Source organism: Haliotis rubra, unplaced genomic scaffold, assembly GCF_003918875.1.
Source record: "Haliotis rubra isolate DU_JTF1 unplaced genomic scaffold, ASM391887v1 Scf927, whole genome shotgun sequence".
In the NCBI taxonomy this organism is placed as follows: domain Eukaryota; kingdom Metazoa; phylum Mollusca; class Gastropoda; order Lepetellida; family Haliotidae; genus Haliotis; species Haliotis rubra.
This window is the reverse complement of record NW_025767665.1, coordinates 38,988-66,306: the sequence shown is the minus strand read 5'-3', so window position 1 is coordinate 66,306 and position 27,319 is coordinate 38,988. Positions and strand designations below refer to the sequence as shown.

The following is a 27,319-nucleotide window of genomic DNA, read 5'->3' as shown; positions in this document are numbered from 1 at the left end:
TCGATATAGTGCAGATGAAAAACAGATACTAATTATTAGACAGCTACAGAATAAACAGGAAGCTTACCGTCTATCGGAAAACGGAAAATAAACCAATCTGTTTTCAACGTATGTCAACAAAATGAGCAATGTAAAATAAATATGTATATTGCATTGTGTAACAGGGAACGAATGTTTTGCCTACATGCATTATTGATTTTTTAAAGCCATGTGTGGCTAAATGAGCTCGAGGCATCCAACAGAACCAATGAGATAGATTAAGGTTTTTATCCACACACGGATCTTAAAAATATGACAGTTTGTCAAACTATTAATATTTTGTTGCAAATGTACCGGTTGACTTGTGTATTAAGGCAATTGCAAGTAAGTGAGTTGTGTTTTAAGGCTTTAACAGCCTTTATGAGATGCAGGTATCAAACTACGGTGCACGGTAAAGCTACTGACCGAGAAACATAATTAGGGGGGAAATGGGATTTGAACACACAATCATAGGTTTCTTGTGTGATCACGGGACACATCTCTACACAGCGGCCCTAAACCTAATCCTTACCATACCCTATTAAGGAAGCACGTCTGACAAAGATTTAGAGAGAAACAAGGGCTTAGAAAAAACTGGGATCTGAATACGGCAAGGGTAACCCTTTAGTCGTGTCAGAAAATATACACTTTAGCTATCATCAAAATTCCCACCGGCTCAATGAATAGTTAAACAAGTATCACGATACCCTAACATGTGGATGAACCGTTACCCTTCCACAACTGGATGAACCGTTACCCTTGGGACAAAATCCTATTTTTATATGTTATTGCTACCCTTTTTCACCAAGAACCCAGTGAGTTAATTTTCATGTTTTCATGACAGAGGCCAGTGGGATAAGTTGATTAGCATGTAATTGTTTGATGGGCATTCTAGAAGTTGGTGACTCAAAAATGAAACATACAACTTTATGGATGACAACTTCTTATTTAAATATATGTATGTTTCATTTTTGATTAGCATGTTTTATATGGAAGTACTAGGTGGGTTTTGTCCTAGTTCGCTTTCCTTGTCTGTCCGGCAAAGGCTTGACTACTGCCAACTGCTGTTTATAACAACAGGCCTCACTCCTCCAGCCCCTGTGTCTCAACAAACCCAGTTAAGTATGTGCGTTTTCTCTTAATTACACCGACGCACTGTGACATTTCGACTGACATTATCGTCCACTATTTCTATATTAAAGAAACCATATACTGCAAGAAAACGTTTCAATGCCATTATCAGCAACCCAATATGCAATTAGTGAAGCGATGTGTTTATCTGTAGGTGTAGTGTAACCGAGGCCTAACCCAATGCAATCATCCATCCAGTCTTGTACATTCATGTACAGGCTGTTCTGACATACATACACTATCAACACCATCGACAGAAACGGAACCCCTTCTTCCCTAACACTACCATCTAATGAAAGCTGTGTGATAGGTCTTGATACCAACCACTGAATCTTCCACCTAGGAGATATCTTGTACAGTGGTTGTATCTTTACACGCGATCTCACATTCCCATGAAGGCGACATACTAGCACCGTATGGGGTAAAACAATACTCAACGGGAATTCATTCCTTGACAGACATATACTAGCTCTGTATGAGGTAATATGACAGTCGCCGGAAACAGACTACCTAGAAGCCGACAGGTTGACAGTGTATGAAGTAACAAGACAGTCACCTGGGACAGACTTGCGTATATCTCGCGTACTGTGCCGGAGAAGCACTACTCTAGGATTTGACACTATAGAAGTGTATGCACGCCGTGCTTGAATAACGTGACCTCTTTTTCACACTATTTTAATGAGTGCAGATGTTGAGGTTGTAGGTTAATCACGGTGGCGGAAATGATTGAATCCATTTACCCCGAGACCCTGTATAATATATATAGCCTGGTTTGTGGGTCGTGACCTTGGATATAGAACCTGGGCAATCGTTGCAGGAGTAAGTCCGAACAACGTACCGGGAATAATGTTTAACTTTCTTTCTACTCCCTCTTTCTACTCCCTGCCGAAAAACAACCAGTACACAAAACAACATTGCCGTTTTTATTGTACGGGCTGCTCTAGTAATGATACTGACGGTCCAAAGAAAGCTTACTGTGTTGTTAAATTATTCTACATAACATTTAAAATCACAAAAGATGGATGGATTGAAAAGATCAATCTTACTTACAATATTTACGATGCCAGTCATGTAGTAACTGATATTAGCATGACAGTTGCCCGACATGGGGCAGGGTAGCAACAACAAGCTGCCAGCGTAATGGACAAGGGGCACACGTCTACGGTACACATAAACGTCAGTCGTCTGACGACGCTACGTGGAATACGTCGACATTCTTCTTGGGCGTCCTGGGTCAGTTCTTGTCTTTCTGCTGAACAGTGTAGTCGCTGGCGACCAGAGGTGTTATAAAGTGAACATATTCGGGGAACGTGCATACCACAGCAAGTCGTTGCCATTTGTTTGCAAGAACGTTCTGTACAGTTCGGACTGTATGCTGACAAAAAGCACCTGTTGTAGAAACGGCAGGACATAATATCAGCCATGTAAGCTGTCAAATCTCCTACCCATGACGTTTTCCCCGCTAACTATTTTCTCCACATAACATCCCCTCCACCATACTGCATGACCTCCTGAAGGCCATATCCCGCCGTTCACTCTCCCCTTTGGCGGAAAACACAAGACTTCAATCAGTTCTGAACAGACATTAACGAAGACGACCCTCTGCTAGTCTCGTCGCTGTCAATGACGTACAGTCCGCGGCTGTCAATATCTGTTCACTGTAAGGTGTGTAAGCCGTAATTCCTTGAGATATGAGTCGCCTGGCCATTGTCTGTCGACTAACAATATACCCAAAGGCATTCGTCGTTGATGACGTCACTGTCAGGAATCGATGAGGGAGACGCAAAGTACCCAAGTGCCGGTCTTCATTGGGCGTTGATACAGTTTGTCTGTCTGTTCTTGGCCTGCCCGGTGTCTGTCCGGTATGTATGTAACGTTGCATTAGGTTAGTTACAGCAACTTTGGAGCAGCCAAATGTTTGAGCAATGTGGGCAGGGGTCCCACCTATATCATACCAACGGTTCGCTCGCCGCGTTGTTCGGGTGTCTGGCATGGCATATCGGTGGTGGTTTTTATCAGTGCGAGTGTCTCACATGCCGTCCATATCATTTACATACCCTGATAGCACATGTATGTTCGGCTGCCCAAGAGACAGGTATTTTCACCTTTTTGCATTTTCTAAAAAAAAAGAAGTGTATCTATTTTTGCATACAGTATTGTTGTGCACGATGTGTTTTGCATTGAGTTTGGTGTTTTAAGTTTTTGCACTTTTATTTGGTTATCACTTAGTATTATCTGAAAATATATGACAAGCACAAGCACAGGCATAGGTTCACGCACGCAAAAGCCATGTGTTGGACGTAAGATTCCCACCATTGCCGAATCATGATGGCAGTGGGAGACTGAGGCTTATCTAAACATCCTGTTGCCATCAACAAAGGTTGACAGGGTTGAATTTGTAATACATAAGAACAACAATTGAATATGCATGTCATAAAGCTATTAAGCCAACAGTTTTCCAGTAGTTACACATTAAATAAGTTTATGAATATCTTAAACGTTAAACGTCTACGTCGTCTTACAAGTAGGTACACTACAAGCCACTGTTTACAGTTAACTCAATCCAGCCATCTACAGCCTCGGAGTTTCGTGACCTCACGATACAGACAGCAAACCTGATACTTTTTATTCTATTTAATCTCGCTTCATTTCCTACCATCCCAGAAACATCTGAAAAAACGCCACTTGAATAGGAACATCAAATATCCACTGGTATACTTGAAGGCTGGAAGGAAATTACTTCGTTGTACAACGTATTCACCAAGCTGCACACGGTACAGATACACACGTGACAGGAAGTAACTCAGTAACGACACATGTGCAGCGTGCCGCAGTCAGGATGTATTCACTCCCTTTGATGTGGGAGATTACCTATAATCAGACCGATTCTGTACATGTACGCTGTCAGTTCGAAGTTCGAGTCTGGGCCCGATGAACCAATGGTTGACAGAATCAACAGCAACCCAAGCAGTATATCTGATATAATTTAAAACATGTCTCAAAGGTTAAAACGTGCGTGGAAACTATCAGACGCTGAACTAAAATTTAGTTGGTTCGACAACATTGAAAAGAAAGACGTTTGACTGCTACACCAAATCACAAATCTCATGGATTCGTGTGGTGTACACCATGGCAGAATCAGATAGGTTACAACCAGGCGACATTCAGTTTCTGCAATACGTGCAATTTAGTTTCAAGGAATGACAATACTATACATGCAATCTAGGCAAGTCCCTGGAAGTACATGGACGTCCATGCCGGATGACCGACTGTGAATTGCAAAAGGTCACCGTGGCATCACAGAGACATATCCCCTAAGGTTACATTCCCCCCAAGTTTGTTTGATACATAAGGTCTGCTCAGGAGCAGGAGGAATCGGTTCATGTTTAAGTAGCTTTACCGCCTGACACAGAAACAAATAAAAGGAAAGAATTTATTTCCTTAAAAACAGCAACGGGTCTGATCGATACCTTCACGAAACGATTGTATCGATTTCTTACATGTCTTTGTGACTTAATCGATAACATGAATCAGACCTGCACGACTACACAGGAGAAATAAACTTTAACTACATAACTGTGAAGGGAAAGTACTCGGATCAATTCTGGAGACAATAAATCTCTGAGGCGCAGCAAATGACCGCCATTTACTGAGGCGGCACGGCATTGGGTAATACATAATAGAGTGACTGCGGACGATTCTCTGCATCACATGAAACAACCCAACAAAGTAGAAATCCTACTTGTTCAACTATCAAAGCGGAACACAAATTGTGGTTTCGTGTTTTGGGACGACTTTCGTTTTGATTTATTTCCATGTAAATATTGATTAAGCAATTCAAGAAGCATTCGATCAATGGAAAATCGAAGTTTTTGCTGTGACGTAATCTATTATTCAATAAAATTTGCATCTATAGTAATACAACTGATGCAATAAATTGCTCATTTTCTGCAAACGTGTAAATCACTCTGAGGAAATATACATCATGGCGTGGTGGCAGTATTACCTCATCATGCACAGTGCATGTGTTATTGTTTAACGCCGCACTCAGCAATATTCCAGCTATATGGCGGCGGTTTGTAAATAATCCAGTTGGACTAGACAGTCCAGTGATCAACAGTATGAGCATCGATCTACGCTTTTGGGATACGATGACATGTGTCAACCAAGCCAGCGAGCCTGATCACTCGATCCCGTTAGTCGCCTCTTACGACAAGAATGGGTTGCAATTCTAGCCCGGATCCTCACGGGTCACATTAAACGGGGGTACATAGACTGATCATGGATGAAAACATCATAATGAAACAACGTTGGCAGCACAAACTCAGCACTGAATAAATCAGAACGAGGCTCTGTCGGATTTGACATTTCATATGTTGAAACTGAGGACAGTTTATTTACGAACTCAGTGCCGCACGTTATCATTTCATAAACATTAACGCTGCATGTCTGAGAGGGGAAGATATATAATCTGTCACTTTGCCTAATTAGCAGATAAATCAGAAGGCAAAATGCATAAAAACGGTGTATATACATGTGCTACACAGCTGCATTGGTACCGTAATGGACGCATTTTTAAACCGAATTAATTGAAAGCAGTTAACTTAGGCGGGTTACTATTCGTCAGTCGAACACATATCGTCAGTGAATCTGCCAAGGTACGATGTTGGTAATGGTGTATGCGTGAAAGTAGGTTTGGTTGTAGATTGAGGCGGGTGTATCTGGAGTGCATCCAGATAGGGTCCACACACACACGTACGTACACACACACGCGCGCCAACGCCCTTATCCCCGTTACATATCTTCTTCAACATCCAGATTCAACCACTGCTGTTAAGACACACGCACACCCATACACGCATGCACGCGCGCACACACGCTGCTCTTAAGATGCGTGACATAGACTTGTCTCTGAGTGTGTGTGTGTGTGTGTGTGTGTGTGTGTGTGCGTGCGTGCGCGCGTACGTGCGTGTGTGCCAGAAAGTATCTGAATGTCTATTACACTTTGGAGTTTGGCCAACCTTAAGCTGACACGCCGGTACATAGTGCTAGCTTGATGCCACACACACCAAGCGATCGTCAGTATGCTTCTGTGTCGGTATGTTGATTAGTTACAAAGTAACACTATCTGTACAGTGTACAAAACACACGAAACAGTGAGAATGACATTCACCAACAGTACGTACAAGGAGCTGCAAGAACACTCACGAAAGTGTTCATGTGTTAAAATATTCACAGAAAGAAAGTCACAATGACATAATCAAACCCTGATCAAAGATCGATATCAAATTCCGACAAACACCCAAGTGCCAACCTTGATTGGGATCTGTTCTCGCTATTGAACAAACTGACGACGCCAGACCATCATGGAAGGGTGGGTATATTGAACATACTGACGACGCCAGACCATGATGGAAGGGTGGGTATATTGAACATACTGACGACGGCAGACCATCATGGAAGGGTGGGTATATTGAACATACTGACGACGCCAGACCATCATGGAAGGGTGGGTATATTGAACATACTGACGACGCCAGACCATCATGGAAGGGTGGGTATATTGAACATACTGACGACGCCAGACCATCATGGAAGGGTGGGTATATTGAACAAACTGACGACGCCAGACCATGATGGAAGGGTGGGTATATTGAACATACTGACGACGCCAGACCATGATGGAAGGGTGGGTATATTGAACATACTGACGACGCCAGACCATCATGGAAGGGTGGGTATATTGAACAAACTGACGACGCCAGACCATCATGGAAGGGTGGGTATATTGAACATACTGACGACGGCAGACCATCATGGAAGGGTGGGTATATTGAACATACTGACGACGCCAGACCATCATGGAAGGGTGGGTATATTGAACATACTGACGACGCCAGACCATCATGGAAGGGTGGGTATATTGAACAAACTGACGACGGCAGACCATGATGGAAGGGTGGGTATATTGAACAAACTGACGACGCCAGACCATGATGGAATTGTGGGTATATTGAACATACTGACGACGGCAGACCATCATGGAAGGGTGGGTATATTGAACATACTGACGACGCCAGGCCATCATGGAAGGGTGGGTATATTGAACAAACTGACGACGCCAGACCATCATGGAAGGGTGGGTATATTGAACATACTGACGACGCCAGACCATGATGGAAGGGTGGGTATATTGAACATACTGACGACGCCAGACCATGATGGAAGGGTGGGTATATTGAACATACTGACGACGCCAGACCATGATGGAAGGGTGGGTATATTGTCGATGTTAATAATGGACAAACTGAAAGCTTCCAGCTACATACACATTGCCCTGGTGAAAACGGAAGGTTGAACTCCTATCTCAACATGCTACTGATAAAAAACACTAGGCTTGCGTCAGCGTTAAAAAATAGATCACATTGTGTTTTTGTTCTACTTATTTTATAGCCAACAAGAAAGTAAATGCGAAAATCGACGTTGACGACGCGACCGTTGTTCTTAACTGTCAGTCTGTAGTGGGCTTGACTGTAGATTCCTCGACCGTTGTTCTTCACTGTCAGTCTGTAGTGGGCTTGACTGTAGATTCCTCGACCGTTGTTCTTCACTGTCAGTCTGTAGTGGGCTTGACTGTAGATTCCTCGACCGTTGTTCTTCACTGTCAGTCTGTAGTGGGCTTGACTGTAGATTCCTCGTTCACATTAACGATTTTAGCTTTTCCAAGATACGTGATCATAAGTTCACAATTTAACAAGCCGTACAAAAAATTGGCTATCTGAGTGCTGGACACGATTTGCAATCACGCAAAGATATGCGTCAATGTAAGTAGCAGCTCGCCATTCTAGGTTAATATACTAACACATAAATTCTCTCGTATCTTGAAAACACATTGAAATAGCTTGTTATCATCAACTAACTCATTGGTTACCAAAACGGAGAAATGTTGGAATCTTGGTTTGGAATCGTTTGACAAAAGAAATCCAAATCATTACAACAGTCTTAGCATGATGGGTTTGTAACCAGGACAAAGTCTTCAGACCACCCATCACATCGGGGTGAGACAGGACAAAGTCTTCAGACCACCCATCACATCGGGGTGAGACAGGACCGAGACGTCAGACCACCCATCACATCGGGGTGAGACAGGACCGAGACGTCAGACCACCCATCACATCGGGGTGAGACAGGACCGAGTCGTCAGACCACCCATCACATCAGTGTGAGACAGGAACCAAGTCGTCAGACCACCCATCACATCAGTGTGAGACAGTAGTCATTAGCATACAAATCAAAGTTGCAGTGTCGGGGTTGAACCTGCTTTTCTAGACTTACTTCTATTGTGATATCATGGATACTTTGTCCATAACGCTGAGAACTGTGAGATCCGGGTTAGAATTGATCTTGAGCATACCATGCTTGTCGGAAGAGGCAACTAACGGTATCGTCAGGCTCGCTGACATGGATAACACATGTCATCGAATACCAAATGCGTAGATCGATGCACATGACGTCATAAATTGGATTGTCTGGCCCAGACTTCATCATCTACAGACCATCTTCACATAGCTGGAATATTGCTGATTGCTCTGTTAAACAACAAACAAACGAACAAACATTACCCCCATACCCATTTAACCCAACGCCCCATTCCCGGGTGCGACATGCTACACATACATGACTTTCGCCAATACATTGTCTGTCCGCCAAGTTGTTGAGATGCTCACTCAGCTGAAGACCCTCTTCAGACTAGCTGGGACAAGGACTTAAATGAACGCCAAAGCCCATAGACAAGCAAAGGTGCTTAACTAACTAATGCCTTCCTTTGTGTCGACTCTAATTCAAAAATGTTCTCGGATTGGCGTGCCTTTGTGGCACATTTGTGTTACAACTTCCGTCAGCTTTAAGACAATCAGGTTTATTGTACCGATGCGGATGTGGTTCTGGCATTTTACTTTCTTCTTCCAAATGAAAACTTCTACTCCATTCTTCAACCTACTCAGAGTACTGAAGGTACGTAATAACACTGTAAGAAGATTGAGCAATTAAATCTGTATATTGTGTAAAAAAGCAATAGTTCGTTCACTCACTCGACATGTCTTCACACACAACTTACGTTGTTGGCGTCACTATCCCCCATTGTCAGGGTAACGTCATTACCCATACTCCACATGTACACTCAGTTGTACACATGTTCTGGTCTTTTCACGTGAACAATTGACTAGCCTTTTCATGTGAGGAATTAGTCTGTTTCACAGTCCCTGAGCCATATTATTTTCCTACAACCTAGCCCTCCCTTCAATGCTAAAGCCCTAAATGAAGCAAGTTTAGATTTCCTCAGGTTCTGAATCTCTGGTCTCCCTGGGGCTTCTTTTCAATGTAAATGGGTTTATTTGTTACAATCAAATATACATATACTCAGAGACTAATCTTTGTCAAGTGAGGGATTGGTACGATAATATACTAACACGTTTTAGCGAACAAGGTGTATCATCACTATATGATAGTGATCCACAAAACACGTCACGATATAGTTAGAAACGAACAAAGGACCCTGGTTTTAGTAGAGATTTCTTATGATAATATAACTCTTTCTACTTTTAACTGTTTCTACTCATTTTTGCTGCATTGCGAGTTTTTCTCACAAATGTTTTTTTAAATGAATAGGAAACGCAGGATTGTCAAATATATTTCCAAACTAGGGCATGGATTATACAACCCAGCTCGGAACATGTAAGTTCGCAGCTGTACCAAGCACTCCTATTTTACTGACGTAACATTCAAATCTCTGTCTTTTCAGCTCTTATTTATTCAGGATTTAAACTTTTTATAGGTTTGATTGAACAATCTACCTGAAAGACTGACAAAACTATAGCAAAAGCTGACATAAGCCAACTGTTAACAAGTTATATTGGGCCAGCACGCAACCTGTCTTTTCTAAATGCGCTGTTTTCACACTGTAGTGGATTTAAATGTTGAACAAACAAAAGAGTTTTTTAACTGACGCAGCTGTGAAAACCTGACGTAGTGTTTACAGTCTCTCTTCATCACCACTCCTTGTTCCGGCGCTGTCTGACTGCCCGTAGCTGCTGTTTCACGCTGTGTTGTTTCGAGATGCAATCTGATTGTTGCAATGTTGCTGTAACTTTTACGGTTACTATTAATAAAGTTGGGAAAATACACCACCCTTGCCGAACACCAATCACTATAATACATTTGTGGCGAGTATCTCGTCGCGACAGAGAGCATGCTGACCTGATTGGGAAACGCTGCCGATACAATCACTGAGTTTGTTTTGGTGACTAAAGAAGGGTTGAGATGCATTATAGTGTTTAGGTGTGTTCGCACATGGAACTTTTCTCTTAAACAATGAAGTAATGAAACTGATAGATTTAACTGGACATACAAAATCAAGGTAATTTTCATGACAATATTTATAACTTTACACTTTAGTGGAAGTCGCGGTGGTTGAGCGGGATAGGCGGCTGACCTTGTGAGCTGGCGATTAGGTGGACGACTCTGAGGGTGTGGGTTCGAATCTCGCATGGGACTCAACCCAACAGAAGTACTAGAATCTGTACTTTACTAAGAAAGTGTAACCCCAAATATATCATATGTAACTTTACCCCTATGGAGTAAGCTCAAATTACATAGGACCACACATATATTGGCTATTGTCTCTACCAGTCTATTCAAAGTCAGCGATCCCTTCAACGGAACATGGTGTATTTTGTATCGAGCAGCATTTACCGACGTAAGTCTGATATAGCGACTCGAATTTGGAATAAATGACACTCCGGATTCCACTGCCACGAAATCGTGGATTTTGCACGAGTAGGAACCGTTCTGGTCTTTCCATTACCGTTTGACGCTTGCCTTTAAATATATCATGTACTTGCGTCTCTTCTTTGATTAATCCTTGCTCAGACAAAACCGAATAAATACCTTGCACTTTGAATACCAAGGCAAACAAGCATGGAATTTAGACCAACCAACTTACGCTTGAACAAACAAGCTGCTACACTAATAATAATAATGTGTCCATTTATATAGCGCCAAACTCCACACTAGCTATAGGTATGCTCATACCGCTAACAATCAAGGCACAGCACATTATTACCCCGAATAACCCAAGCTGCCTGTTAGGCGCTAGACGGTTATAGTCATATGACTTTTTTCCACCGGGTACCCATTTTCCTGCTGGGTGAACAGAGACAAATTTGAACAAACTCACTTGCCTAAGGTGAGACCACATGTGTCACATGTGCTTCGTTGTGGGGCAGGACTCAAGTCCTAGAAACTCTCAGGAGTCAAGCTGCCAAACACGGTCACCCATCCAAGGACTCTCCGAGCTCGACGCTGCTTAACTTCACCGATTTGTGACCTGAGCTTTGAGCACAGGAGCACATGACCACACGCTTTGAGCACAGGACCACACGCCGCCACACTCGCTATATCAATGAAATATCTTTATCAAATGATTAATCTAAAGGTCTTGTACAGGCTTCAAATGATGCGCCCTTGTGATCAACATTAATCAAGGAAGTGCACGCTATCCTTTCACTTTGACATTTAGCAACACTGTTTTATTAACAAGAACCTGGTCTTCAAACAGATTTTCATAGCTTCTTTTGAAAACTTGATATTCCATGAATAATAATGACTGTAAGACCAGTTGTGAAAGAGTTTTGTTTGCCATTTGTTTCCTAAATGTTTTTATTTAATTATTTTAATGCAATCCTGTTTTTAATTATGTTGATTGATAGATAACATGATAGAAAAGGTCGTCTTTTTCACAGGTCTGGGAAGTAGGAGGTTCATCCTCAACGTGGTGTGCTTAGCAGAAGAATTAAGTCACTTTTATTACCGTGCTTGTTGGTTGGTTTATTGTTTAACGCCGTAGTCAGCAATATTCCAGCTACACGACGGCGGTCTGTAGGTGATCGAGTCTGGACCAGACAGTCCAGTGATCAACAGCATGAGGATCGATCTACGCTATTGGGATATGATGACATGTGTCAACCAAGTCAGCGAGCCTGACCACCCGATCCCGTCAGTCGCCTCTTACGACAAGCATGGGTTACTGAAGATCAATTCTAGCCCGGATCTTCACTGGTCCATTACCGTAGAGAACAGGCATCCGAATGAGTGAGCATTGAGTGAGGATAATGCGAACACCGGAAATGGGCTTCACTCGGGCCTCTGCGTGAAGAGCGAACACTTTAACCGGCACTATGTGTCGAGCTATAATTGTTCACAATACACATACACCCACGTTACTTATGTGTGTCCAGTTCATATATTCCGTTTCTATTATAATAACAAAGCTGCACAAATGCTGCCCAAAATATCTACATTCATTGTGCTCGCCCGCTGAGATACCATGTAGCATCTTACAAGGATACCGTACATTATATAGACTCAGTGATCAACTGAGTGACCAGTCTGTGGTTTATCCTCCGTTTTAAATCAACGGTTCACTAACGAAGCCATAACCTCAATCCCAACCCATTCTCCCTCATCTGAACTAAAACAGGTTCAAATTAATTGGTTAACTAATTATTGTGTAAAGTAAATGAAACTCGTTGCATGTGGAGTCTTAAGCGATACTGTGGTCGATAATACCCCCATAAATTAGCACGGTCTGAAATTAAGTCGCTTGTATATCAGCAGATCTGTTTTGGGAGTTTGATATAGTAATGGCATTATCTATCTGAGGATAACGGTCAAAGAGAGATTGAATATCCCAAGAAATTTCAGGGCATGTACACCGTGTAATTAGAGTTAATAGCAGACAGTTACATTTTCAAATGTTCCTGTTGTTCGGAGGTTACCGTTAAAAAGGACTTTTGGATAATTACTTCAATACATGGCCCGACATAGAAAATATCATATTTGGCTTTCATAATCTACAGCTGATCTTCCGGTGTCTTGCTGGGTTTCTGCGACCCATTAGTAATCAGTCTTGCCGTATAATAAGACCTAATCTATATATTTGGATTATTGTAGTAATCCGGGTTGCTCTGACCACTGAGGCTACGCCTCACATTTGACATGTACACACAGGTTGGTAAGCAGACATATATGCCAGTGTTAATCTGCCTCACAGTCCCGGAGTCGCAGTATTCTCTTTCTGCCTAGCCAATTCTGCAATGCTAAAGTCCTAATTGAAGCAAGTCTAGATTCCCTAAGGTTCTGAATGGCCCTTCTCAGTGGGGCTCCTTCTCAATTAACAAGGATTTGTTTAGACCCCTAAGGGTTTGTCTACCAATGTCCACATTATGCTATGTGAAAGGGGAGGGGGGGGGGAGTGGGCCATGTACCGACCATTTAACATTCTCTTGGTTTCTTCAGAGTTGATATACTTTGATTCCTTCCTATACTTCTTTTGTCATATGATAAGTGTCTCTCTCAACCTATTTGTTACAGGCCATTCAGTTACTATTATTCGCTCTCAGGAGGAGGGGAAAACATCAGATTTTCAAGTGCAATGTTCTCGCAGCTCGCAGATGAACCTGTTTTGACAAACAGTGTCCGTATTGTGACTGACTACTGCAGCCTCCCTGTAAGTCCAGTCTATCACTGCCAGCATGGTGTCAAACCATCATTTCCCATGGCCTTGTACGTCAAATCGGCGACTCAGTACAAATATACATAATACTATTTTACGAGTAGAAATTCAAAAAGAACTCAAATTGGAGTGAATATCTGTCTAGCATGTCTTTCTGGCAAAAAACATCTGACCAAAGTAAACTTAATCACATAAAGCTACAAAGTCATTATCACAATCATAAGAGTGAGTGAGTGAGTTTAGTTTTACAACGCACTCAGCAATATTCCAGCTATATGGCGGCGGTCTGTAAATAATCGAGTCTGGACCAGACAATCCAGTGATCAACATCATGAACATTGACTTGCGCAATTAGGAACCGATGACATGTGTCAACCAAGTCAGCGAGCCTGACCATCCGATCCCGTTAGTCGCCTCTCACGACAAGCATAGTCGCCTTTTGTGACAAGCATGGGTTGCTGAAGACCTATTCTACCCCGGATCCTCACGGGTTCAATCAAAAGAGATATGTGCTACCAATATAGTTTATTGTAAGCTGCTGACCATACGATAGGCATGTGTTTATGATTCACTATGAAATAACCAGGATACCATGTTATGCTAAAACAGGTGCCCTTAAACACCTGCAAAGGAAGATCAAGTGTTCACCTTAACAAACATTGGAACACTTCACAAGTCCGAATAGGGAAATGTATTGAATAGCAAACCGGTCGCTGATTTGGATAAACCATTCACTCACGCCACTGTAACACAGGAAAACCATTCACTCACGCCACTGTAACACAGGAAAACCATTCACTCACGCCACTGTAACACAGGAAAACCATTCACTCACGCCACTGTAACACTGGAACATAAAGTTTTACTGATGTCTTAAACGTTGTAAGATGTATGGCGCATTTGAAACACTTATATAGCTTGGCAGAGTACGAAGCAATCCCTGACTCCCAGCAGTGACGATTTACGTTATAACCACTTAAAAGTGAGGCGGAAACTGTTTACTTTTGTTAAATGTTCCTTACTACATGGATAGAGTGCATGCAACGATTCTGTATTACACATGCGACGAACAGTCGTCAAGATTCTATATCACACTTACATAAAGAAATCAATTTTAGTAAAGTTACTGCCTTCTGACTTAATGTTTATCGATTGCTACAGCCTGTCATGTTCCTGGCAGCACTGTGTAGACATGACTGTCGGAACTAGTTATCTGTACACTCTGGTAGATGGAAGCATGTCGACTGGGAATTACGCCGTCTACCTGTAATAATCCCCAGGAGGCCAATGCGGCGTACAGGGGCTGACATTGATACCCTTGTTCTGGACATGTCTAAATAGTGAAACAGGATCAACAGATTTTAAATCCCGTAGGAGTTGTCATTAACATTGATAAAATCAATTTTGGAAAATTTAAATGTTTTGACAATTATGCCCCAAACAGTTACGGTTTTCAATGAAAAACTGTCGTGTCAGCCGAGGATTTGTATTGTATTATAAATAGTTCGGTAACGATGCATCGAACTACAGAAGAGTCTCCGATAGCCATTAATCGATGGTAGAAACAAAAAACTATCGATGTCAGCGGGGTAGCGACCATTATAAAACAAAGCCCGGGCTTACACATGATTTTAGCTATGAAAGTTGGGCAAGCTCTTAAGACTATCTAAATATAAAGCTTTGCAACCTATCAGGCTTACACGAAAATAATGGCTAGCTACGTGCCTGGATGCATCGATAGTATAGAAAGTGACTTCCGTTCATAAGTGCGCAGCGCAAAATACAGGAAGTACCAGATTCGTTCACTTCGATTCAGAGTTATCCGCTCCTGTTACCTCTTTGAGCAACGTGGACGCAAACACGGCATGCGACTAGGAGTTTGAAATTGTGAATAACAATATGTTTATGTTTTAATTGTTTGATTGATTGGGTTTCAAGTTTCTCGACAGTTATTAAAAAAGACTGATACTACTTCAACTTGTTTTTATTTCATATAAACTATACATTCATTTGGGAAATGACTTCAAATGAGGAAGTCAATTTGAAGAGAGAAAACCAATTGCAATAGTTATAGTAACCCTTAATTATAAACATCAACACCTACCGCGTGTACATCCGCAATATACTAGTATAGGGTCAGTACAGTTGGTCCGGTATTGAGAGATATCCGGATTGACCAGAATCCATTTCATAAATCAATGTTCCTACATTCCGGTTTAGTGTGGACGCCAGTTTTCTAATACACATACACGTAAAACAACTCAGTGTCTTCCGTATCATTGTTCACGCTTCACTTGACGGCCAGAAAAACCAATACAGCATCTTCCTTCAATCAAGAAGTAGTTACTATGCTCCTCAATCCATATTTGGCAATAACAGCGTCTACAAGACCCCCGCAAGTGATTCCAGACAATATTGGGATACGTGGATTTAAATACGTCCTGTCCATAACAAGACTTCCTCTGGCGGGGTGAAGGGAACTGGATAATATCACCAGAACAACCCCGTCTGAACTGTGGCTCAAATTGACCAAGATGTTGAAGAGTGATTGTGTTAAGGCTCAGTCAGACTAATTCAACCATTCTATTCACCTAATAAACTATTTCTATAAAAATGGGAATTGGCACACACAGTTCTAAAGTCATCAACAACAAGGGTGAATGAGTGAGTACTGTTTTACGCCGTGTTGCAATATTCCAACGGAGGGGACATCAGGTTTTACACGATGTGGCCAGCTTCAGCCTCATTTTTACACTAATTGTATAACTTAATCTATGAACATTTTAACTTTAGATCACTTGGTAATAGTCTTTAAATCAATATATGATGTAAATCGAATTGCTTTGCTTCGGAAACATTGTTCCATTAAACTTTTTTCAACGTTTAACTTTTTTAGCAAACTCAAGGGTATTTCTTATCACATAAGAAATGTGTTCATCACTAATAACTAGTTCTCACCCAGACAGTAGTTGATTATACACTAGCCATATTTAGTCATGAGCCTGTGCCGAACTTCTCACTCAAGAGGAAATCTGACATTTTGTTTCCCCATTACAAACTGAGCAATCCTGACAATCAAAAATCAATAGACAACCCGTGGTTTAACTAAAGTGCACTTTGGCCCATCAAAGGATGTGTTTAAGCGTCAGTGCACCCTACACAATCTCTAGCATGTCAGCAGTTGAACTCTGTAACGTTGTATTGAACCTGAATCCGCTTTAATAATGAAATCCTTATTTTAGTACACTATGATGTGAACGTTTTGTCGGATGTAGGAATTGCGCCCTAAGGCTAGTATTATTCCGTGCGAGCAGGTTACAGTCAATGTTTTTGCTTATTTGATGCACCTCACTATTAGGATGTTCGAGGAATCTAACACCAGGAAATGAAGATTTTCTACGAGCATGTAAAGCGAGTTTCAGTGCGTTTTAGGTTAATTACTGGCATTGAATTGCACATTAGCCGTAGCCATTTCGTCGGAGGCAAACGCTCAGCAGAACCTATCCAGTTTCAGAGATGTCTGCTAAAGAAGAACATGTTCTGTGTGGCTTTTAAGGGTTACCGTTTGTTGAGGCTGTAGAAGTATCTCAAGGGAAATGACAAATAATCCGTCGCAAACTCTGCCATTCGCATCGTGGAACCAATCGTTTTAGGTGTAGTGTAGCAATAAACCTAAATGATAAGCAATGATCACTGGATTGTCTGCACCATATTAAACAGTGCAGTCTGTTGCTTCACTTTCTTCCACGCTAAGATGTAGCCAGGATGTGAAGTAACTGAAAGCGGCGTAAAACCCAACTGACTCACTAACCCAGGCGGCACAGTGTCGTGACTCATACGACGACATATTTACTATGTACCGGATCCACACCCACAAATAACAAAGTAACCGAAGCGACAAGGGTGTTTCCGATATACATTCCGCTGTGGGGCTGTACGAGTAGCTGTATATGTGTTACCTAATCCATAAATCAGACAAGCTTAGAAATATGGTATATCAGCACACCTGACATGCAGTGCTCCACGTGGTCGTCCTCCATATGCATTTGGGGTATCTTTATTATCACTGATCATTCTTAAGCATATACAATGTGCGACAGGTGCGTGCATGTGTTATACGTGTGAGGCTGCTACCCATTCGTCCATTGTCTTTCTCTGAATAATGTCCTTGGTCAGATGTCGCTGTCGTGTGATTAACGTTGATCAGGGATCCAATATTTGATATTGGAGTTGGATAGTGGAGGCTATGCTACTCAAATCGTTATGCCTCAGACTGCTGAGAGAAACATTATTGTAAGTTGCTATTAAAAACAAATGTATTTAGACTTCTAATTTTGTAAAAACAAAATAGATTGTTTTACAGCAGAAGCTGAAAGCATATCCATCCACCGTAGTACCATCCGACTGTCCACCATCCCACCCTATACAGACTATCTGCCTTAACAGTCATTTTAATTCATCCTTCAAATTTTGCAAATTCAGTAAATTACAGTTATGCCTTCAATCTAACTTTTATACTCTCTTTTAGATGGGACTTCAATCCACTTGTGAAAATTCCCAAATTCCAAGGCTTGTATCCTTGATAGATGCAACATAAGTACTAATGGCATCATAAAGATATTGGTTAATCGACAGATTATGAGTGCAAATATGCCTGGGCTCCCACATACTGCCCAACAATAGATCGCCACTGACCCAACCCCGGGCAGTCTAGAGCAATGTCTTCGGGTACAATTGTCTGATCAATAGAATCATATGACAGCATGCCCAGACTCCGATATGGCAAAACTCCTCCACTGTCTCAACACATAGTGTTTCCTACCATAAGTGTTGGGTGTAATTACATCAGATCGACAAGGACCCAGCAGCTGCTTAACGATCGCGATATATTTTGGACAAAAACATATATTTGACTGTCTTGGTGGTATCTAGTATTTGCAACAAATATTCCCACGTTCGTGACTATCTGCTATGAACGATAGCCATGCGAGTTCTTAAATGAATTCGGAGAACGTCGTCATCCACAACATAGCGGAGACGTTGTCTGGAGTCTTCGAAAACTCCCTGCAAATGTTTTCACTCACGTATGGTATGGCGGGGGACATCAGAAATGGACTTCATACATTGTACCCATGTAGGGAGTTGAACCAAAGTCTTCGGTGTGACAAGTGAACGCTTTAACCACTATGCTACCCACCACCCTGTGTAACCTAGCTATAAGAGCAGGACAAGTACAGCCGTCTCACGAGCACCTGTTGGATCATTGTAACTTTACATAGGTTCATGTCCACAAGTCAAGGAACTGATTCTACTTTGTAATGGACACTCTTCTTCTAGTCTTTGCGCCCATGTGCATGGTTCACTTGAAAGGCAGACCCATTTCATGCTCACTGACTTAGTTCTGTTGATATCAGCAAATTTGGGATGAGGTGGGGTGAAATGTGGTTTATCGTTGCGTTTATGACTTTGACAATGATATTGCGACATGCATTCACTCTGTATGTGTCGGTACAATGTGTGAAGCCTATTTCTGGTGTCCCCCACCGTGATATTGCTAGAATGTTGCTAAAAGCGGCGTAAACCTAAACTCACTATGTGTGTGTGTGTGCGTGCGTGTGTGCGTGCGTGCGTGCGCAACAGTGGGGATGATGTAGCAAATGTATGCTGCATATGCTTTGGTGATAAATAAACCATGTCATCCCGACATTACGCGCTAGCTATTTAAGCAAGTGCTCTATTTGCTAACAAACACGTCCACACAGTTAAAATGTTTCATTCCACTGAACACGAGAGCGATACCAGTCACGCCAAATCTGCCGGGGTTTTCTCAATGAAAACCAGCTCAGTGGCTTTTGTCGCCATCTCTATTGGGCATCATGTAATAGTCTCATTGAGGTGCCTTGTATTACACAGCAGACTGAATTTCTATATGGTGCATGGCTGCTTAATTTAGTGAACTTACATGACCTGTATATTAATAGAATGGCGATATCCGAGACTGGTGTGTAAATAGTTCATATTAAATACATCGACACATGCAATTGTTGCTAGTGCGGTGCTACCTCCACTGGGTGTATTGTAATTTGCTCCATTCGAACGTATAATTAACATCAATTGGCATCATTTTAATAATATACATAAATTACATATAAAACTAATTCGGGTAAATGGTTATCAGGGCAAACTGGGTCATTATTGTAATAAATATGCAAGTTCCGCAAAACGTTTTCGCGTGAATGGCATTTGCCTACACGATGAACGTATATATATGTGATCGTGCGTGCTGAGGGAACATACGTTCAGTACTTATCGTAAAGGGGCGGTGGGGTAGCCTAGTGGTTAAAGCGTTCGCTCGTCACGGGTTCGATTCCCCACATGTGTACAACGTGTGAAGCCCATTTCTAGTGTCCCACGCCGTGATATTGCTGGAATATTGCTAAAAGAGGCGTAAAACCAAACTCACTCACTCACTTACGATAGTTATCGTAAATTATCTGATTTGAGTAAAACTGTTTCTTGGGGACCAAGATATAGTGTTTTCTTTTACAGTGGTAGTTAAATGCTGAATATATTTTGTACATTATGGCTATCTGGATTTGGTGTATTTCAGCTGTCTGCAGATATCCGATTTCAGTCTGAATCGTGTAAAGTTTGAGAAGCCTTAACATGGCTTATCTTAGGCAATACAATGTCACTGCAAGGGCATTGTCGAAAACATTCTTACGATAGTAGATCACTTCGCCTAGTCTTCAACACTGACTCACCTCCTGCAAGCGTACTGATAAATTTAAGAGTGAGTGAGTTTGGTTGTACGCCGCTTTTAGGAATATTCCAGCAATATCACGCGTGGCACACCAGAAATGGACCTCACACATTGTACCCATGTGGGGAGCCTAACTCGGGTCTTCGGCGAGACAAGCGAACGCATTAACCACTTGGCTACCCCACCGCCCTATAAATTTAAGAAATACCATCATCACTTATATGACGCTTAATCATTATATGAGACAGGATTATACACAGGGTCCTCAAAATAACACCTTTATTGAAGTCCGCATCCGTGGTGTAGTGGTTAGAGCGTCCGCCCGGAGAGCGGAAGGTCGCGGGTTCGATCCCCGACCGCGTCATACCAAAAGACGTTAAAATATGGTACTTGTTGGTCCCTGCCTGGCGCTCGGCATTAATGGGTACAACAAGGAATGGTCGGCTTGGAGTCAGTATAATGTGTTTGAGTGGGGTATTCATGCTTCACTGCGGCATGGTATCTCAGTGGGCTAGCACTATAAAACCAGCTTCAGTCTGGGCTAGTGCAAGCAGCCGCACATACACACGCATGCACGTCGTCATATGAGCGAACTATTCTCAAGCACGACGTTAAACCCAATTTCACCTCACCTCACCTTTATTGAAATGTAATGTATTTAGACAAAGGACTAAAATAATTAATACAGCCTCCCCTAGTAACCGACAAAAGTGCCATGGAAAGACATTACTTTGAATCCAGAAATATCCTTTTTCACTAATGCAACATTATTCGACAGTACGCACGATTGATAAGTTTTATCGTGACTCGATGGCGCCAAACTTCCAACATGACATATTGTCATGATATACAGACCAATAACGAGGCAACGTGATTACACTAATAGGTTCCAAGTTAACATAGTGATTCTATTCGATCAAAACCTCTATGAAATAACCCCTTTTGGATACTTACAAGAAATCTCCGCCATAAGCAAAGTCCAGTGTACGTCTATACGATACGCATGCGGTTATGACTCACTTTCAAACACTGAAGATAACATGTCATCGCAAAAAGGTGAACATGCAGTGCCCCAACAGTGACACCCGTCACAAAAATGTATGTCAATGAATCGTCCTTGTCGGGGTATACGGACTCACCTTGCATTGTCATCATTGAAGCAGATTCGTTGTGTAATAGTGTCTCGGTGTTCTATGATCAGCGTTTCATTAGATATGCATATACCTTGAGTGAGTGAGTGAGTCTAGTTTTACGCTGCACTCAGTATTATTCCAGCTATATGGGTCGGTCTGTAAATAATCGAGTCTGGATCAGAAAATCCAGTGATGAACAGTATGAGCATCGATCTACGCAATTGGGAACCGATGACATGTGTCAAGAAAGAGAGTTGGTTTTAACGACTAAAACCTACAGAAAGCGCCCGGGGGAGTTGGTTTTAACGACTAAAACCTACAGAAAGTGCCCGGGGGGGAGTTCGTTTTATCTGTAGTTCGTTATAACCGTAGTTTACTGTATGTGGTTTGATGACTTCATTTTGAATTGATTACGTCAGAGTGTAGGTGGTACATTGTCTTATACACCTGTTCTTTATCTCATGTTTTTCATGTTAACAAACAGTTCTACTGGCATCAATATTTGTCTAAATACAACTTGAATACTTTTCACAATATGAGGAATATTTGTTTCTTAAAATAGAGAACTTATCTCGTGAAATATGAACATCATTCTATAATGAAAAACTATACGGCTTCAACTAATGTATAACCCAAGTCACGTGACCTTGACCTATGCGATAACTGTTATACATGACAGAGGATAATCGGATACAGCTGTTGTTGACATGTAGACATGCAAACATGTAGATAACTATTACTGGAAGGACGTGCAGGGTGGCCCCTACACCAGCAGGGATAAAGTATTATCTGTGTACTTTGTGACTCATGTTTACTTTTGAAGCAAACCACTTGCCTCTGCAGGTCCTACATTAAACCATATCTGCCACATCTATATATTTATGCAAGTGATACATTTCAAACGCTTCATGACATAATCAGCTGAAGGTTGTGATAGTTTTGTTCGGCAATACTGACATAGATGTTAAACCATTGCGAGTTTAATAGGAATAGCTTAATAGGTGGTTGGGTACTATATTTGTCACGTACGTCTCGTGCGTCCTATCTGTTTCATAGGTCGTGTATCATTATCCGATAGAAAGAATTGCCAGTGGGATCAGAGTAAAGGGTAACTAGGTGACTAGAAGACGGGATAAATAATGATTGAACGTGCATACCCACACAACCCAATCGATCTGAGGTCACCTGGTTTATATAGATCAATCATAGGCATATTTAAATTCTGATTAAAATATCATATACCCCCTCTATTACAAATGTACATGCATGGATGGATGGATGGATGGATGGATGGAAGGATAGAAAGCACAACTCACTCACACCCTACACCCACTCTTGTAACTAGAGTTTACTCAGACCCTGAGTTTACGACAGCACATTATCTGTGAAATAATAGTCAGTTTCAATTGGTAGCTCGACACTTTCTTTAAATATACATAGACCGGAGGTACTTTCTCATAAGAACAGCCTCTGTAGTGATAGCAGAACAAATAATTGCCTCAATTCTCATGTAAAATGTATGTGGATCGGTTGTTGCTTAGTAACAGGTGCTTTTTAAAGATACTAATAAATATTTAAAATTTTAACTTAATCTTAAGTTGGCGGAGGTAACCATTTTAAGAAAATGCATTAATAAATTAACAAATACTTTATCAAATTAAACTCGCATTTTCTGATATGACAACATCAATAAATGTATAAATTACAATGTACATAGTATTCACGGTATAACGAGGAAGTCGTCAGACCACACTGCGACATAATGTACTATACACAAAGACATCAAGACATACAGCCTCGTATACAGAACTAATACAAACCTTACGAGAGTAAGACTGATTGTGTCTATGTTTGTTTATACGGTTAATCGTGCACATGTAAACAATATTCACAAACCAACTTTTCAGTTACAAAACTTAAATCGGAGGAGTCACTGACCTACCTCTACCATCTGTCAAAACCTGGGACAACAGCTTCAGTCTGGAGTGCAGTCTGTGTCGTCTGCTTCACAGGAGCTCAATCCAGCACGTTGCCATCGTAATGATTTCACAGACGAGTTTGAAACTACATAACCGTTGGTGATAGAGCGAGATGCCCTTCAACCTTCCAACCTGCGGCTGTACGTTATGCAGAATATACACTATCTGTAAGAGCCCGGATGCTGTGTATATATACCGCTGACACACACTGGCTGGCACTTAATCGAAACGTGGATAAAATACATGCCGTGTTTCATTTATACTCATTAAATATGGAAATTAGACGTCTCAGAGTTTGGATATTCCTTGATTAATTTCCCTGTCAGTGGCTCACGTATTTCCCGGACCCCTGGCACGAAATACGCCAGAAGTGTGGAGGCGACGGTTTGTGATCTACAAGACAGTCAAACCACTGACTTGCTCGTTTTGCAAAGTCAAACAAGTGACCCGAATGTCATGACTTGGGAGGAATGCCTAATTAACAGACCATCGCACACAGTGATCGGTTTAGAACTTGGGCAAAAAAATTATAGGTCATATGGCGAGACTTTGAGTTGTCTGTGTTTGAGTTTTTGTCTCGTGCAACGAGCAGACGATATCAGCAACCAGACGTCAAGTTAGGTCACGTGAGTTCATTGTGACCCAGTCGCGCGACAGATAACCCCATCCCATGTCGGCCCAGTGGGCCTGAAACAATGTCTTGCGAGGTTGGGAGAAACTTGGAAATATAGAAATTAGCTCCAGGATTTCGGTTTACATTGCAAGGGCAGGACGTGTCACTGGCTCTTTTACTTTCTTCCTTTTTAATCAGACACTTCTTCAAATCATAAGATTTATCAATCATATTTTCATAATTTTAATTGATAGAACAGCAGGTATTTCATGGCCCAAAGGCAATATTTGTGAAATACATTTAAGTTTCATGAATTATAAATACAGTGTAGATATTCAAAGCTTTTAAATGCACTGATATATGTATGTATGTATGTATGTATGTATGTATGTATGTATGTATGTATGTATGTATGTATGTATGTATGTATGTATGTATGTATGCATGTATGTATGTATGTATGTATGTATGTATGTATGTATGTATGTATGTATGTATGTATGTATGTATGTATGTATGTATGTATGTATGCATGTATGTATATATACATGTGTGTGTGTATGTATGTATGTATGTATGTATGTATGTATATATATGTATACATATGTATGTATGTATGTATGTATGTATGTATGCATGTATGTATGTATGTATGTATGCATGCATGTATGTATGTATGCATGTATGTATGTATGTATGTTTTTGTGTCAGAGTGTGAATAGAATTTTGTCGAATCTGTGCCTTGTCATATATCAAATATCTCCCTTCTTCATAACATGCATTAAAACGTAGGGTCGATAATATTTATTACATGAATACTGAGTGTTTAGTGCGGGCGAAGAGACACATGTGATCACTGATCACTGTGACAGAATTCGTGAGATATCCACATGTTAGATAAGTACGTGTTTGTAAACTTTAGTGTTGCACTTTACCGTAAACTTACTCTCGTAACATCAAACCTCGCTATAACGCCTTTCATAGTTGGGAATGTGAATCGAATTTGTTTGCCGATAATTGGATGGCTTCATACGTCCAGAGAATTTGAGTTAGTAAGAAAACAAATGTAACTGCAATTCTGCCGAACGAATGTTAGTTCTGTTAATATGACCTTCACTTAAAACAACACAGAATAGCTACATTACCATGCGTTATGGACAAATGTTTGCGCTATATCGGGGTGCTTTCACCCTTGCATATGGTGTGGAAATAAGCCACTGTAAGACCCTGTATACATCTCCAATAATTATTATCAAGTATATAATATGCGTCATTCATTGCGCCTCCAAAACATGGTTAATTACAACACCTGTTCCGATGGCAAGAAACGCGCAGGATCTATACGAACTGGACAAATTGCGTGACGTTTTTCCACAGCTAATTATATATACCTTTGAAGACGTGTCGTGCGAAAATGCTTAAAACGAAACTAGTCGTGAAACAGTTTTCCCATCTTCGCACGTCAGGCGGTCTCCGCTCGAGTCATTCTCGTCTGCTTCTAGTTGACCTTGACGAAACGAATTGCTTACTTTCGAGTTAGGATCGTAAAATTGCCAAAGCTCATTTCAACTGTGGATGTCGTGGAGTTGTGCTGTCTATCCCGCCTGGTGTGAGATTTGGGCGAGAGCTGAACGACTGGCACGTGCCATTAAAACCTGCTTGAACGAGCCTCTTGTGGAACATTCACTGAGGTTAAAGTTCAGTTGTACTCAAATTCTACTGAAATAATTTGATAAAAAGTTTGGGATGATGCGCCAGGTAATAAATTTGTGTCACTACGGTAAGTGAATTAAAAATTAACATCGGCATCGGTTTTGCCAGAGATATACAGATCAACTCTCATTTAATTAGAATTTGTAAGTTGACCATGCTAATAACTCACCTGTAACAAACATTTCAAGTCAAAATTGCTAATTCGTCGGCTCAAACCTGTACTGGAAGATTTAGTTCAAGTAAACCCACAAGGTGTCAAATGGAACTGAATGGAGAGAGTGTAAGAGTGAGACAGGGGGGAAGGAGGAAAGAGAGCGGTGGTTGTGTGTGTGTGTGTGTGGGGGGGGGGAGCGAGGAGTATGAACAACAAACGTATGCGAGAGTAAACAATTTTCAACACTTATACGTCGGGACAAAGAAACAACAGACGTATGTTTTAAGTTAGTAGGGTGGGTGAATTTAGTTTTACGCGCAGTCAGCAATATTCCAGCTATATGGCGCTTTAGAGTTAGTCCCTACGATACGACTCCAACGATTTTATGTATATCTATAATTCTTAGGTATCTGTAAATGGGAGGCTTGGCCCGTTTCTGACAAACACAGTGATCCTGGGTCAGTAGTCCAGCCGTACCTTACCAACTCCTTTACCTGGGTGTTTCTGACAAACACAGTGATCCTGGGTCAGTAGTCCAGCCGTACCTTACCAACTCCGTTACCTGGATGTTTCTGACAAACACAGTGATCCTCGGTCAGTAGTCCAGCCGTACCTTACCAACTTACCTGGGTGTTTCTGACAATCACAGTGATCCTGGGTCAGTAGTCCAGCCGTACCTTACCAACTCCTTTACATGGGTGTTTCTGACAAACACAGTGATCCTGGGTCAGTAGTCCAGCCGTACCTTACCAACTCCGTTACCTGGGTGTTTCTGACAAACACAGTGATCCTGGGTCAGTAGTCCAGCCGTACCTTACCAACTCCTTTACCTGGGTGTTTCTGACAAACACAGTGATCCTGGGTCAGTAGTCCAGCCGTACCTTACCAACCTCCAGTTTACCTGGGTGTTTCTGACAAACACAGTGATCCTGGGTCAGTAGTCCAGCCGTACCTTGCCAACTCCTTTACCTGGGTGTTTCTGACAAACACAGTGATCCTGGGTCAGTAGTCCAGCCTTACCTCCTTTACCAACTGATCCTTTACCTACCTTACCAACTGTTTTCTGACAAACACAGTGATCCTGGGTCAGTAGTCCAGCCGTACCTTACCAACTCCTTTACCTGGGTGTTTCTGACAAACACAGTGATCCTGGGTCAGTAGTCCAGCCGTACCTTCCTGCCAACTTACCAACCTTTACCTGGGTGTTTCTGACAAACACAGTGATCCTGGGTCAGTAGTCCAGC

The 27,319-nt window shown here is 41.6% G+C and overlaps 1 protein-coding gene across 2 annotated transcripts in view; it reads right to left on the bottom strand.

Moving 5' to 3' along the window:
- LOC124264479 overlaps nucleotides 1-23,764 on the bottom strand; it is a 64,431-nt gene extending 40,667 nt beyond the window's left edge. For both annotated transcript variants that reach the window (XM_046699218.1, XM_046699219.1), the window contains exon 1: nucleotides 23,559-23,764. The gene's annotated coding sequence lies outside the window, so the exon portion shown is untranslated. The remainder of the gene's footprint in view (nucleotides 1-23,558) is intronic.
- Nucleotides 23,765-27,319: the final 3,555 nt, after the last annotated feature.